The sequence below is a fragment of the Neolamprologus multifasciatus genome, chromosome 20 (assembly GCF_963576455.1).
Source record: "Neolamprologus multifasciatus chromosome 20, fNeoMul1.2, whole genome shotgun sequence".
NCBI lineage: Eukaryota > Metazoa > Chordata > Actinopteri > Cichliformes > Cichlidae > Neolamprologus > Neolamprologus multifasciatus.
The window spans coordinates 14,242,181-14,254,190 of NC_140458.1; the positions used below are offsets into that span (position 1 = coordinate 14,242,181).

The 12,010-nt window shown below is 40.0% G+C and overlaps 1 protein-coding gene across 6 annotated transcripts in view; it reads right to left on the bottom strand.

The window, feature by feature from the left end:
• Window positions 1-11,721, bottom strand: part of LOC146494635 (poly(rC)-binding protein 4-like) — a 46,430-nt gene extending 34,709 nt beyond the window's left edge. Inside the window, exons 1-2 of one of the 6 annotated variants that reach the window (XM_085145019.1) lie at window positions 11,318-11,721; window positions 1,552-4,869 (exon numbers count right to left, since the gene is read on the bottom strand). The gene's annotated coding sequence lies outside the window, so the exon portion shown is untranslated. Of the gene's footprint in view, window positions 1-1,551; window positions 5,622-11,317 lie in introns of those variants that run through there. The other 5 variants (XM_085145021.1, XM_085145022.1, XM_085145020.1 and 2 more) reach the window with 5 other exon arrangements.
• Between the last annotated feature and the right edge of the window lie 289 nt (window positions 11,722-12,010).

Genomic DNA, 12,010 nt, shown 5'->3' on the forward strand with positions numbered 1-12,010 from the left:
TTCCCAGACGTTGGAGCAGCGCGTGTCAGGTCTGGCTTCTGTTATTTATGAGGCCTCGCAGCCCCAGCCCTCACTCTGCAGCAGAGATGCAGGTGGGGTTTCATTATTGAAGATGTTCTTCCACTTCTTATTAGATCTCTGACTCGCAGAGTGCATTAAGGAATTGCAGCTGGACAGAGAATCAGCAATACATGATGGCCCGCCTCTTTGCCCCCCAGAGTGTTTTTAAAAGATACGTGTGCCTCTTATATCAGACAAATTGTATGTCCTACTCCCTTCCCAGAAATAAATAGTGTTTGCACTCAAGCAGATGCCCCGTTCACTACACACAGATGAAAAATCAGTTTCTTATTGATCTCGCCTTTGTCCTTTCAGAACACATATCTAAATCATGTTCTGCTCCTTCAGTAGAACCGCCATACAACGCACTGCATCCGAGCCAAACATCTATACTCTAAGTAATGTGCAATCCTCTAATTGTGCCCCCATTTCTCTCCGGATGTGAACATGCAAGATTCATGAGCATCTCCAGTCTGCAAGGATGATGATTTCCTAAATTGATGAGAAGGTCCACTCTCAGATGTTTTTTAATTGATTCTATTGTACTAAGGAGCCTAAAAAAATATGCTTAGATTATTGCAAAATGTAAATGAAACTGCAAGTGAAAACTGAAATATCAGAGCCAATATATTTGGAAGCAACAGCTAAATGAGAATAATCCTGTTAGGAGTACTGTTTAGGAACAGTGTGTGCACAATTGAGAGGAAAGTCAAAGAGTGTCAGTTGTGTTATTGTTTAGAAACTTACAGTTGAGCAAATGTGGACGGATTCATACATTTAGGGTAAATTATAAACATTTCCAGACAAAATGCGTTTGCACAATATATACCCCGAAAAATAATATATATTTTTCGGGGTAGGGGTCAGCTTGTTATGATAGTTCTTCCATGCGGTGTAATACAAGTGCACTTAGGCATCTTGGTGAATAATGGTGCTGTCACATACACTCGCTGCCTCAGCACCAAGCGGGCGCCCACAGTACGGGACTTGTTGAGAATGATCTTTGTGTTTCAGGACGGGCCTGGCCAACGGGGTCCACTTTCATTATCATAAAACCGTGCACACACACAAGAGCCCAATTGTCTCCCCGCTCTTACTGCTGTCCCCTGCTCATCTGGGGACTTTCTGCCATATGCTGGATTTAACAACCCAGTCATTTTACGGCTTCATTAATTCAGCTCCACACACAAATGATTTCATCCTACACTGTTCTCACATGAGTGCGCACGAGTAAAAACATTAGGGACTGTAGTAATTTAGAACGACGGCAGGAATTAAGCAGTTAAAGGGCCTGATCGTGGTTGTTGAGACGAATGTGTAAGCTAAATTGTAAATATATGGCTTGATGTAGACCTGATTCGAGAAATAAGACACTATATTTGAAGCCGACAGCGAGCAAGAATGTCACGTATTGGATAAGAGGTGTTTTAAGTTGGAGAATAGGGAACTAGCTGTCCAAAAATGTGCCTTTCCAAATACGCCGACACTTACCTGATTTCATGCAAAAGGTCGCAGTCAGCAGTTCCCTCTAAACTATCCCCATGGATCTGTGTTGGCCGGGCTTTGTATCCACATAGAGTCCAATGACACGGAGGTGTAGTGCGGACTGCCCTCCCGGAGTGTCAGCAGACTGGAGTGCAGAGCGCCTGTGCGCTGAGGAGAGACACACACACACACACACAGAGAGATGCAGGCAGCGACCACCCCGCTCACCCTGATAGCCAGTAACCGAGGCAGCCCGCGGGACAGAGCCGAGTGCTCTTTGGGTAAAAATCCTCCGGTTCAGCTGCTTCCAAGTGTCTGATATCTCTTCATCCCTGCCTCGGTCGGAGTGCTGCTTTTGTGATCCTTCCAGTCCTCACAGGACCTCTGCTGAGAGCGTGCCGCGCCTCTTCGCCCTGTGCGTCGCACCGCAGATTGACACACTCAAGATCACGAGTGCTTGCTCGGTCTCACTGTACACCAACTTGTCTCAGTCTAAAACGGAATCAGATGGAGAAATGCACAGTGATCGGGAGAAGTTTCATACCTGAAGGGTATGCCAACTTGCCCTACTTTAAAAAAAATAAAAATAAATCACAAAACATTACATTACAACTGATTTTAATTAACCACCTTAAACATTATCCCGCTGAGTCCAAGACAGATTACCCACCTTTGAGTACAGTTTCAGGCTTTAGGCTTTACATATCAATGATAACGGTAATCTTAATAATGCAAATATTTAGTCAATTTATAAAATGTGCAGATCAAAATTCACTGGCTCCAGCAAAGTTGGTGGCGCAGGGCTTAAATTTAAGCTTTCTTTTGAAGTTTTAAACCAGTAACTTTCTCTCACATGGCGCCATCTAGTGTCTATGTCTTGATATTGCTGTTGTTTTAAGCGGTTCTGCAAAGGGGAGGGGCACAGTAATAAACTGCGTATCATTTTAAATAATTCGCAGTATATACTCTTTCTGAAGTCACTTATCCTGTGAAGGGCTGGGACTGTGATGACTTTAAATTACCCTGATTTTTCATAAGTCTTGGCATTCCTTTCTAAGAAATGTGAAATTAACAACATTAAAGTGGCAGAAGGAAGCAAATTTGTCTGTTTCACACCAAGCAAAAGGCACCTACAGCGAATTTCACTTCACGAAAAACAGCTCATTAATTTAAAAACACTAGAGCAAGACATCCAGACAGCTCCCACCGCTCCTGAATGAAGGAGGACCCGTCTGGGTAATTTGAGCATGACATCTCCATCTATTTCACAAATTATCTCAGGTGCCTCTCATTCATGCCAAAGAATGAGAACAGGATGGATGTGAACTTGTATTTTCTAAATAACAGACTGTTATTCATTACTGCTTGGCTTTTTTTTTTTTTTTAAACCAATGTCTCTGCACGCTGTTACATTTTGTTTCATCGTTTGATGGTGACATTTCGTCCTGGCTGGGAGTCAAAAAGGAACAGAGCAGCTATGGTTCAGAAAGTAAATAAGACTTGTGGGAAAAGATATTTCCAGCAGATACATTCAAACAGTTTTTAAGGTTATTAAGAATTTATTTCCCTAAGGTATGATGGCAATTATGTCCTAGGGAACTGCTGGGCTTGAGCACATTTTAAACCCTTACAGTGTCACATGATTTACTGCGTGCTCTGAAAATGTTAACAAGGATCCAAATGCATGCGCAAGCTAGGCAGACAGGAACTGCCCAATGTTTTTTTTTTATCAAAACTGTGGTAAAAATAAAGTATGGTATGGCTTTCACAATCGGACTGAATGACAACGAGAAACAAGAATGTCATTCAGGGAGAAACCTTTGGAAAGACAGCTGTTATTTGTGTATGCCATTCATGATCTTGCCACTTATTTGGATACATCTGTTTAACTGATCATGAACGCAAATATTTAATCAGCCAATCACATGGCAGCAACTCAGTGGCCGCCAACATGGTCAAGGCGACCTGCTGAAATTCAAACTGAGCATTAAAATGTGAAAGAAAGGAGCTTTAAGTGGCGTTGAACATAATTTATTTGTTGGTGCCAGACAGACTCGTCCGATTATTCCTGAAACTGCTAAACTACTGGGATTTTCCCACACGACCATCTCTAGGGTTTACAGACTCTGGTACGAAAAAGAAAAAATATCCAGTAAGCAGCAATTGTCTAGCTAAAAATGTGTGTTTTTAATGCCAGAGGTCAAAGGAGAATGGCCAGACTGCTTTAAGCTGACAGGAACAATAGACAATAGTAACTACAGTAACCTCTTGTAACAACCAAGATATGCAGTAAAGTATCTCTTAACACAAAACACACTGAGCTAGATGGGCTACAGCAGTAAAAACAAACAAACAACAAAAACACACCAGGTGCCTCTCCTGTCAGCGAAGAACAGGCTGCAGTTCACGCAGGGTCACCAAAATTGGGCAGCAGAGGACTGGAAAAACATTGCCTGGTCTGATGAGTCTCGAGTTCTGCTGTGACATTCGGATGTTAGGGTCACAATTTGGCATAAACAACATGAAAGCAAGGATACAGTCTGCCTTTTATCAAAGGTTCAGGCTGCTGGCGGTATAATAGAGTGAGAGACATTTTACCTGCACACTTTTGGGGCTCGTAGTACCACCTCATTGTGTAAACTCCACAACTTACCCGAGTGTTGTTGCTGACCGCATTCATCCCTTTATGACCACAGTGTGCCCATCTTATGATGACTGCTTCCAGCAGGACAACGCACCACGTCCCAAAGCTCAAATCAACTCAAACATGTTTCTGGAACGTGACAATGAGTTCACTGTACTCAAATGGTCTTCACAGTGTATTATGTCCTCATCATCCAAAATCTCTGAGGAATGTTCCCAGCACCTTTATGCAACAAAGTGAGGGAATTAAATGAAGGAATCAGGATGAGTTGTGTGAAAACAGAGATACAAATTTAAAAATGAACAGGACTAAGAGGAAAATTGTGGGAATTATCAGGTTTGATTGGTGAACAAAGTCATTTTATACCTGACACATTACCGTAGAAAGGAGAGGAGAGACACATTATAATGTTTCTTTAAGTTTGGGCTTTAAAGCAAGCATTACTATTGCTTCCCTACTATTGTTGGGTCTGTCACCGTATGAACTAGGCACTCAACCATAAAGCTTTACTGAATAACTTACCGTGATCCATGCAGCCCAGTGGCAGAGTGAAATGCTGTGTTTCAAACAGCAGGAGGAGCTGTGTGATTTTAAATCCATCTTGCAGACAAAACTGATACCTCCACCACTAGAGTGCGTGGGTCCTACCAGTGCCAGTCTTTTGACATGATGGAGCCAACCTGGGTGATGAATAATGATGATGATGATGAATAAATTCATTTATCTAGATTTGGGTTTTCCTAGAAATTAATCACATTCCCTCCCTGCTATATGTGTTTGGATGCTGCATTGCTGCTGCAGTATAACATGAATTTGGATTTATTTTTAGTGATTCAACTTCAACTACGAAATTTGCTTTAGTTAAGCCTGGGATGCTTCCATTTGATTTCTTTGTTATATCATCATTTCTTTGATCAAATAGAATTAGAAACGAGACTGATCAAAATTCACAAAAGCTCTGCTCCTGCTTTAATCAGCCGTGCTATATGGACCTCCCATTTGCTTTGCCAAACAAAATGTATATCATCCCTGCTTGTCTGGGACCATTCAAGCTCAACAAACGCCCCTCATACTTAATGGCATTGAAACATCAAGAGATGACACCAGCACAACAACTATAATTACTCAGCTGTGGAACATCTTTCTTCTTTTTCTTCGCTCCTCTCATGCACAAACAAACATGGCTTAACATTCTTGCCATTGAATCTTTAGGCCATTTCTTACTTTGTCCTGACTAATGGTGAGTGAAAATGTACGGGAGGGAGGACTGAACATAGTCTGCTTTTGTGTGCTTCCACATGCCAGAGCTCACAGTAGGTTTTCCTTTCATTAAAGTTACTTCTGCAGTAGTTTGATCTTCTTGAAAGCCAAAATCATCTTTGATTCTCTCTCAAGCAAGGAGCAATGCTTTGACATATCTTCTTTTTTTTTTAATGTTTACTTATAAAACATGAGGAATTTTTTTTTGTAGAAGCTTGAAAAACCAACTTCCTTTATAATTTATGTTCTAAGACTACAGAAACAACAGGTTTTAAATTTCCAGTAAACACGGGGACATGAGAAAACACAACTTCGACATTCACAATTGAATCCTGTTTGTATTTAAATGTTTAATGCTTATTTACAAAAACATATCACAATAGTATAACTGCCTTGGACCCATAAGTGCTTTCTGTTTTGCTTGTCAACACACAATAAAAAGATGAGATAATCCATTTCATCAATTACCTTGAAGTCTCATGGAGACAAGTCTAACGTAAATATAAATATAAGTCAAGTATAAACACAAGTGCACAAAAATATACATGCATACTGCAAAGACGGAAAATGTGTTTTTAAAAAATAACCTTTTTTTCCAGGCGAAGTAACAAAACATAACAAAAAAAAAAGGTCAAACCAGGAACATTTCTGAGCAGCATTTAAAGAAATCCACTGGATGAGTTTCTCTCAGATCCACAGAAAGCTGTTCCAACTTATTAAAGAGACTTTTCAGCCCTTTTTTAAAACATTTCTATCAAAGCTAAGACTGAAGGGGAGCATCACACATGCCTCACAACTCTGAGTGTTTTCGATCTGTCATTTGTAATGAAGTTCTCTGCTTGGCCAGTTACGGCTCTAATAAATATTTATATTAAACAACAACATAAACACAACGTGACAAGTGAAAGGGGTTGCTGATAAAGATGAACCTACGGAGAATTATCACTCAAATCTGTAGCTCCTTTTTTAAAATAAGAGCTTTGTAGCTCCAAGTTTCAGCTCATTGTTTTGTTGTCAGGCCAACAACTTCATTGTCCTCTAGAAATCCATAGTAGACTATCTGCCTGGCACCACAGAGATAAAGAGCTAATTATTTTCCTCATGAGATGCTAGTTTTTTGTTTTTTAAAGGAAAGAATAGGGTGACAGAGAATTGATTTTGAGCTTACAGTACATTGTCAGGTGGAAAGAAACATATCTCCAAATGAATGATAATACCCAATGCACTGTAACTGTGGAGGAGGTTAAATAAGCAACTGGGCTATTTAAAAAGGTGAGAATACGTCAATGTTCTGTTTAAAAGCTGTCACGGCTGCCAATGAAATCAGTCATTGCAGGTTTAAATTCTCCATCATGAGAGTTAGTCAAGCATACTGCAAGTGCCATGATTTAAGCTGTTGTTTATCGGTGCAATGGTCTTCTGACTGGTGCAATATTGAATTGATGACGCATTCCTAAAACACTTGATCACTACTAAGTGATCACACCAATATGTTTGCTTCCCTGATGCATTCCCTTTATGTCCATCTGATAACAGTCAGGCAATTAAAAAATAAAAGATTCAATAATGTGATAAATGTAAAAAAAATAAAATAAACAAATAAATCAGCATAATTTATTTTACGTAAGTCTTTGAATCATCTCATTTCTAAGCAACACCGATGGCTCGGTGGTTTCACAGACAGCACGGTTGAAGCTGTCCTTGAGCATAGCTTACAAAGCTTGCTTTCCCATCACTGTACAAAACTGCATAAACACAGCTTAAAGATGTATGTACAACTCTCAGCATTGTGAAATCATTGCAAACATATTATCGGCTCGAATCACAAGGTAAGAAGAAACCAAAGCGGTGCAGCTTGACAGAGGGAACATCTCAAATACCACATTTTCCATGGTTCAGAAAGTTACGTGTACATATTTACCAGGGGAAATGTGACGTTTTCAAGATACAAGAGTATCTCAAAGGGACATTTCTCCTTATCAGTATTACAAGGGACATATCTCAAAGTATTTCCTGCTTAATTACAGCTTAAAGTTCTGAGATGGCATTGTTTTAGATGTAATGGCAGAAAAAACGTTTATCCTTAGATGTAAAACAGTGTGACACACTACGACACCACTTAGCGCTAAAACGTCTTTTATCTGAACCCAAAAGCAGAACTTTAAAAGCACTGTTTTGGAGCTTTGTGGATGCAAGACTATCCCTCCGCAGTTTTACAAAAGAGTCAGGTCATTACCATATTTCCTTTCATTTAATAATAATGACTCTCCTTTTGCACCAAGATAAATGAAGCTTTATCCAAAGCAGTGTTCTGATTTTAATAAAACCATTTTTAAAAGGAAGATTTCACGCAGGTCATCTTTTCTGCTTTTAATGTCTCAAAAACAAGACCACAGTCAAGGCTGTGGGTTGTAGGTCTCAAGGAGGTGAAAAAAAAAAACCCAAATGGAGATGACATCATGGCAGCTGTGAGAGGAAGTGTTCCTTCAGGCTATGTCTCGAACAGGGCAAAAGATAATGTATCATCCGCAGGTGCACAAATGTGCAATGTAGGCATTATTATGACGGGATAGTTTCAAGTGTTGTGGCTGGAAGCAGCCTGTAGGCAGGAACTCAATCTTATAAGTATGTCGGGGGAGGGAGTTCTAGCATTCATTTCAAAGATGTGTAAAAGAGGGAACAACACTCAAAACTGCATAAGTAGAAAAGAAATAACAAATCTTATGAATTCTGAAACTCTCTAATTACTGTAAACAAAAGATGAAGCAGATTACATTTATTAAATCTTGAAACTTTACTTTGCATTTTTCCTATCTCAGGACACCTCCAGGCGCTTGATTATAACTTCAGAGAGAGAGCTATATGCTGACTGTGTTGCGTCAGGTATGAAGTGAACCTTCAAACAGCTTTTGATCTTGATAGTGAGAGACTGCGTTAGGGAAACAGGTAATGAGATCAGCGCTAGGACACAATACCGTACTGTACACAACACCACAACAGTGTGGCAACATCAGTTATTGTGAAGTTTGGTTGTTTTTTGTAACTTTGACAGGTACTCAAAGTTGGCAGTTGAACCGTTAAATAGCCTGTGTTTGCTGACACAAGAAATATGTATAGAAGCAAATGTGGCTCAGTTAATGTGTGATCCTGAATAGCAATCTCCTGCCTGTTTGTGTAACACTTACCGTCAAATAGGGACAAACTTTGTCCCACACTGGGCTTACAGCAGTGACAAAAAGGATAAAGGCCAAAATGTTTGTAATAGGTACCTAACGAGGGGGAAAATACAATCCACAAAAAACACAATTATAGAGAGTAGGTTTGTGTGGCACTTTGTGCCTGTTTTTGTCCCCTTGGGATTTAATTATTGAAACAATTGTTTATTCACCAGCTTTAACCCTTTGCTCTTCCATTCACTATTTTTCCAGGCACACTTCCAATTGCTTGCATTACTTCCTAGCAATGCAAGCAGCGTTCGGGGTTTGGCAACTGAAAGGCTTAACTGATGGTAGGGCTAAATATTAAATCTCAACCTCAAGTAAGGCCAAGGTAATTACTTACTTGTCTACCGGCCACCATTCTAGACAGTTTTCTTGTGCAATGGTTTATGTTTTAAAGCCTGAAAACTTTGGCAACTTTTTTTCAGCTCTAACAAGAATCTATCAAGAAGATATATCTTTTTTTTAAACTTAAAGTTGGTAAAAATGTTTTGTTGTTTATTGATTAAATCATCTTTCTCATCAAAAGCACAAAACAGTTCTAAAAATCAGTACTAGTTAGGATTTAAAAACCGTGCTCAAAAGCACACTGACCGTGTAAACACAGATTATTTTTTCATCAGCAACTGAGTTCTGAAGTCTTTACTCATATGTGGGTCGTATTAAGTTTAATCTTTGCAGCAGATTTGTTTGACTGCTCGGAGCTATGATTCTTTATTCAGTAATATATTGGAAACAAAAAAAGAAGTACATTGCTGGCTATGATTCACATCTGAAAAAGAAATAAGAGCAATTCAGGTGGATAAATAGAACAAACACATTGTGATTTATATCCTTTAAAACCACATCTAAGCCTAAGGGGATAAAGAGAAAATATCCTCAAGGTTTTGTTTGTCTGCACATGCCTATACACATTCCAGTTATGTGGTGAATGGCGAGCAAGCGACAAGAGGGGCCTTGTATTTCTAGGTCTATCTCCTGCCCACCCTGTAGATTAGCCTCTTATCTCTTAAATGAGACAGTGCCGACGGATTTGGATAACAGGAATTTGGCATCAGCACCATGCTCCCTGCACTGAGAGCTCTGCTGGATCACAGAGAGTCCCTGTGCAAGAGTTAAGCAGCAGAGACAGCCTTGGACCAAGCAGTGGGTGGATATGGGGAGACATATAATGGGCAGCTTCAGATGCTGGCATTCCTGCTCCTTGAACACTGCTGGTGCTTTCTTTTTTTTTTTTTTTTTGTCCTGTCGGCTCTTATCATAGATGCAGCAAATGTTTGGCCACCCCTGGGCAAATTACATACTTTGCTGATTTATATGTGAAAAGAGGATAATAAAAGCAGTGCAACAAATTAATAAAAAAAAATCATAAAATCTTCATATGTAACTTCATGATTTATTCTTATTTCATGGATATTAAAAAATGAATTAAAGATAATAAAACTATAACTGGGGCAGGTGCAAATACACCCTTCACTATTAACTTGTTGGGCTTTTAATTGACACATTAAAACTAGTCATTAAAAACTGGGAGCTGATTCTGAGCCGGTGATGGTTCAAGACCAAAAAAAAGAAAAAGAAAATCCATGGGGTCGACTGAATAACTCGTGAGGTTCTAAAAATGAAAGCCTCGGTGTAGGGGGATGCTATGAAAAGGACATCAATGCTCTCTTTTAGGCTGTAATATCCACTTTTTAACATGATCAAAAAGCTAAATGGAACCAAATGTCTGCTGGAAAGAAAAAACTAAACCTCTGCTTCAGAAACACTGCAATACACCTACATTATAAGAGCGGTGGTGCAACACTATACAGTACATACAGCACGGTTTGCATACACAGGTTAACCACACCCGCATTCTCAGTGCAAAGGTCAACACACGATGCACGCAAAGCAACATGTAGCTAGGATGGAGTGATTTAGGACATGCTATAGACATGTCAAGCTAGCAGCCTCCACCACTACTACTGCGTTTAAATCATAACGTGATGGTAATATTTGGCTTTTTATTTATTTTACAGCCAGTGACACAGGAAAGAATTGCACAAGGAGAGAGAAAAAAATAGATTCATTTAAAAATCAGCAGATGTGTTCAAATATCATGCAGTCGGTGAAGAATTTGCTACTGAGAAAAAAGCTAGCTTTTCCCACAAGGTAATTAACTGGAGAAACTAAATCCGAAGCTTTTGGAATAGTCACCTGACTTTAAAATCACTGAAAAGCTGTGGGTGGATCTTAAACATCCAGTGAGACAGCCTTAATATATCTGCTGAAGCGCTGTGCATAGAAGAGTAGGTGAAAATTAAAGAAAGCCAGAACAGAAAGCCCGTGAAGCTGTGATATTTGCTAAGGGGGACTTACTAAGTTCTAACTTAGAATACGAAAACTTCTCCAAATGTCTGTATTAGCGTTCATTTTTGTTTAAGTTTATGAAACGAGAAGTAAAAATTCAAAGATGTTTGTAGGAAAAAGTGCTTTTAATGAGCGTTCGCTGCAGTTGCAGGGCTTGTTTTGACTTCTTTTCATTTTAAATAACATCAAAATGTGTCACTTGCTCCGAGGTGCAACAACTGTATGCATACATTCAGTGTAAGATTTAGAGTAATACTTCATGACTGAGTCTATATTCAGTTCACACTCTTGTACATACCGTATCACCTGGATGGATTCTTGTGGCAGTTGACTCATTCCATCTCAGTCTGAACCGTTACCATGTGACTGACCAGGCAATAAGGCAGGCTGAAATGCATCCCCCAACTCTGACTCATGATTTGATCTGGCTTGCAGTCTGCCTCACCCCAGGCCGGAATTGATAGGTAGCGTTAAGTGCACACCTGGGACCCAGAGTTGGGTCTTTTCGCTTTCTCCCCATTTTCATCCTCCCTATGCCCAGGGCCTCAGACAGATATTAAGCAGGAGTGGTGCGCCACACACTTGGCAGCCCGCATAGACTTACTGAGACTGAACTGCCTGCCACGTTAGGCGTGAATGCCAGTCACCGTCAGGTCCAATGGACAAAACTGGAGCACATTCCTGAGACCTTACACAGTCTTGCTAGTTAATAAATCTCTAATCCTGCCTAGGACAGAAAACACAGGAAGGTGATGATTATCTAGACCAGAGAGGTAACAGCAGAGGACACGGAGTCAGGTTACACTGAACAGGCTTGTCACTCTCACAGGGATTGGACTCTCCCAGATATATAAGTCATACTCTGCAGGTAGGTTTGACATCTAAGGTTACCTGGAAGGTCTACATGAAATAACAAGACTAAGGGTCTATAGCCACGCTGACAGCTCTGTGAAACTCTGCTTGGCACAGTTGTGAGCAATACAGACTGTTT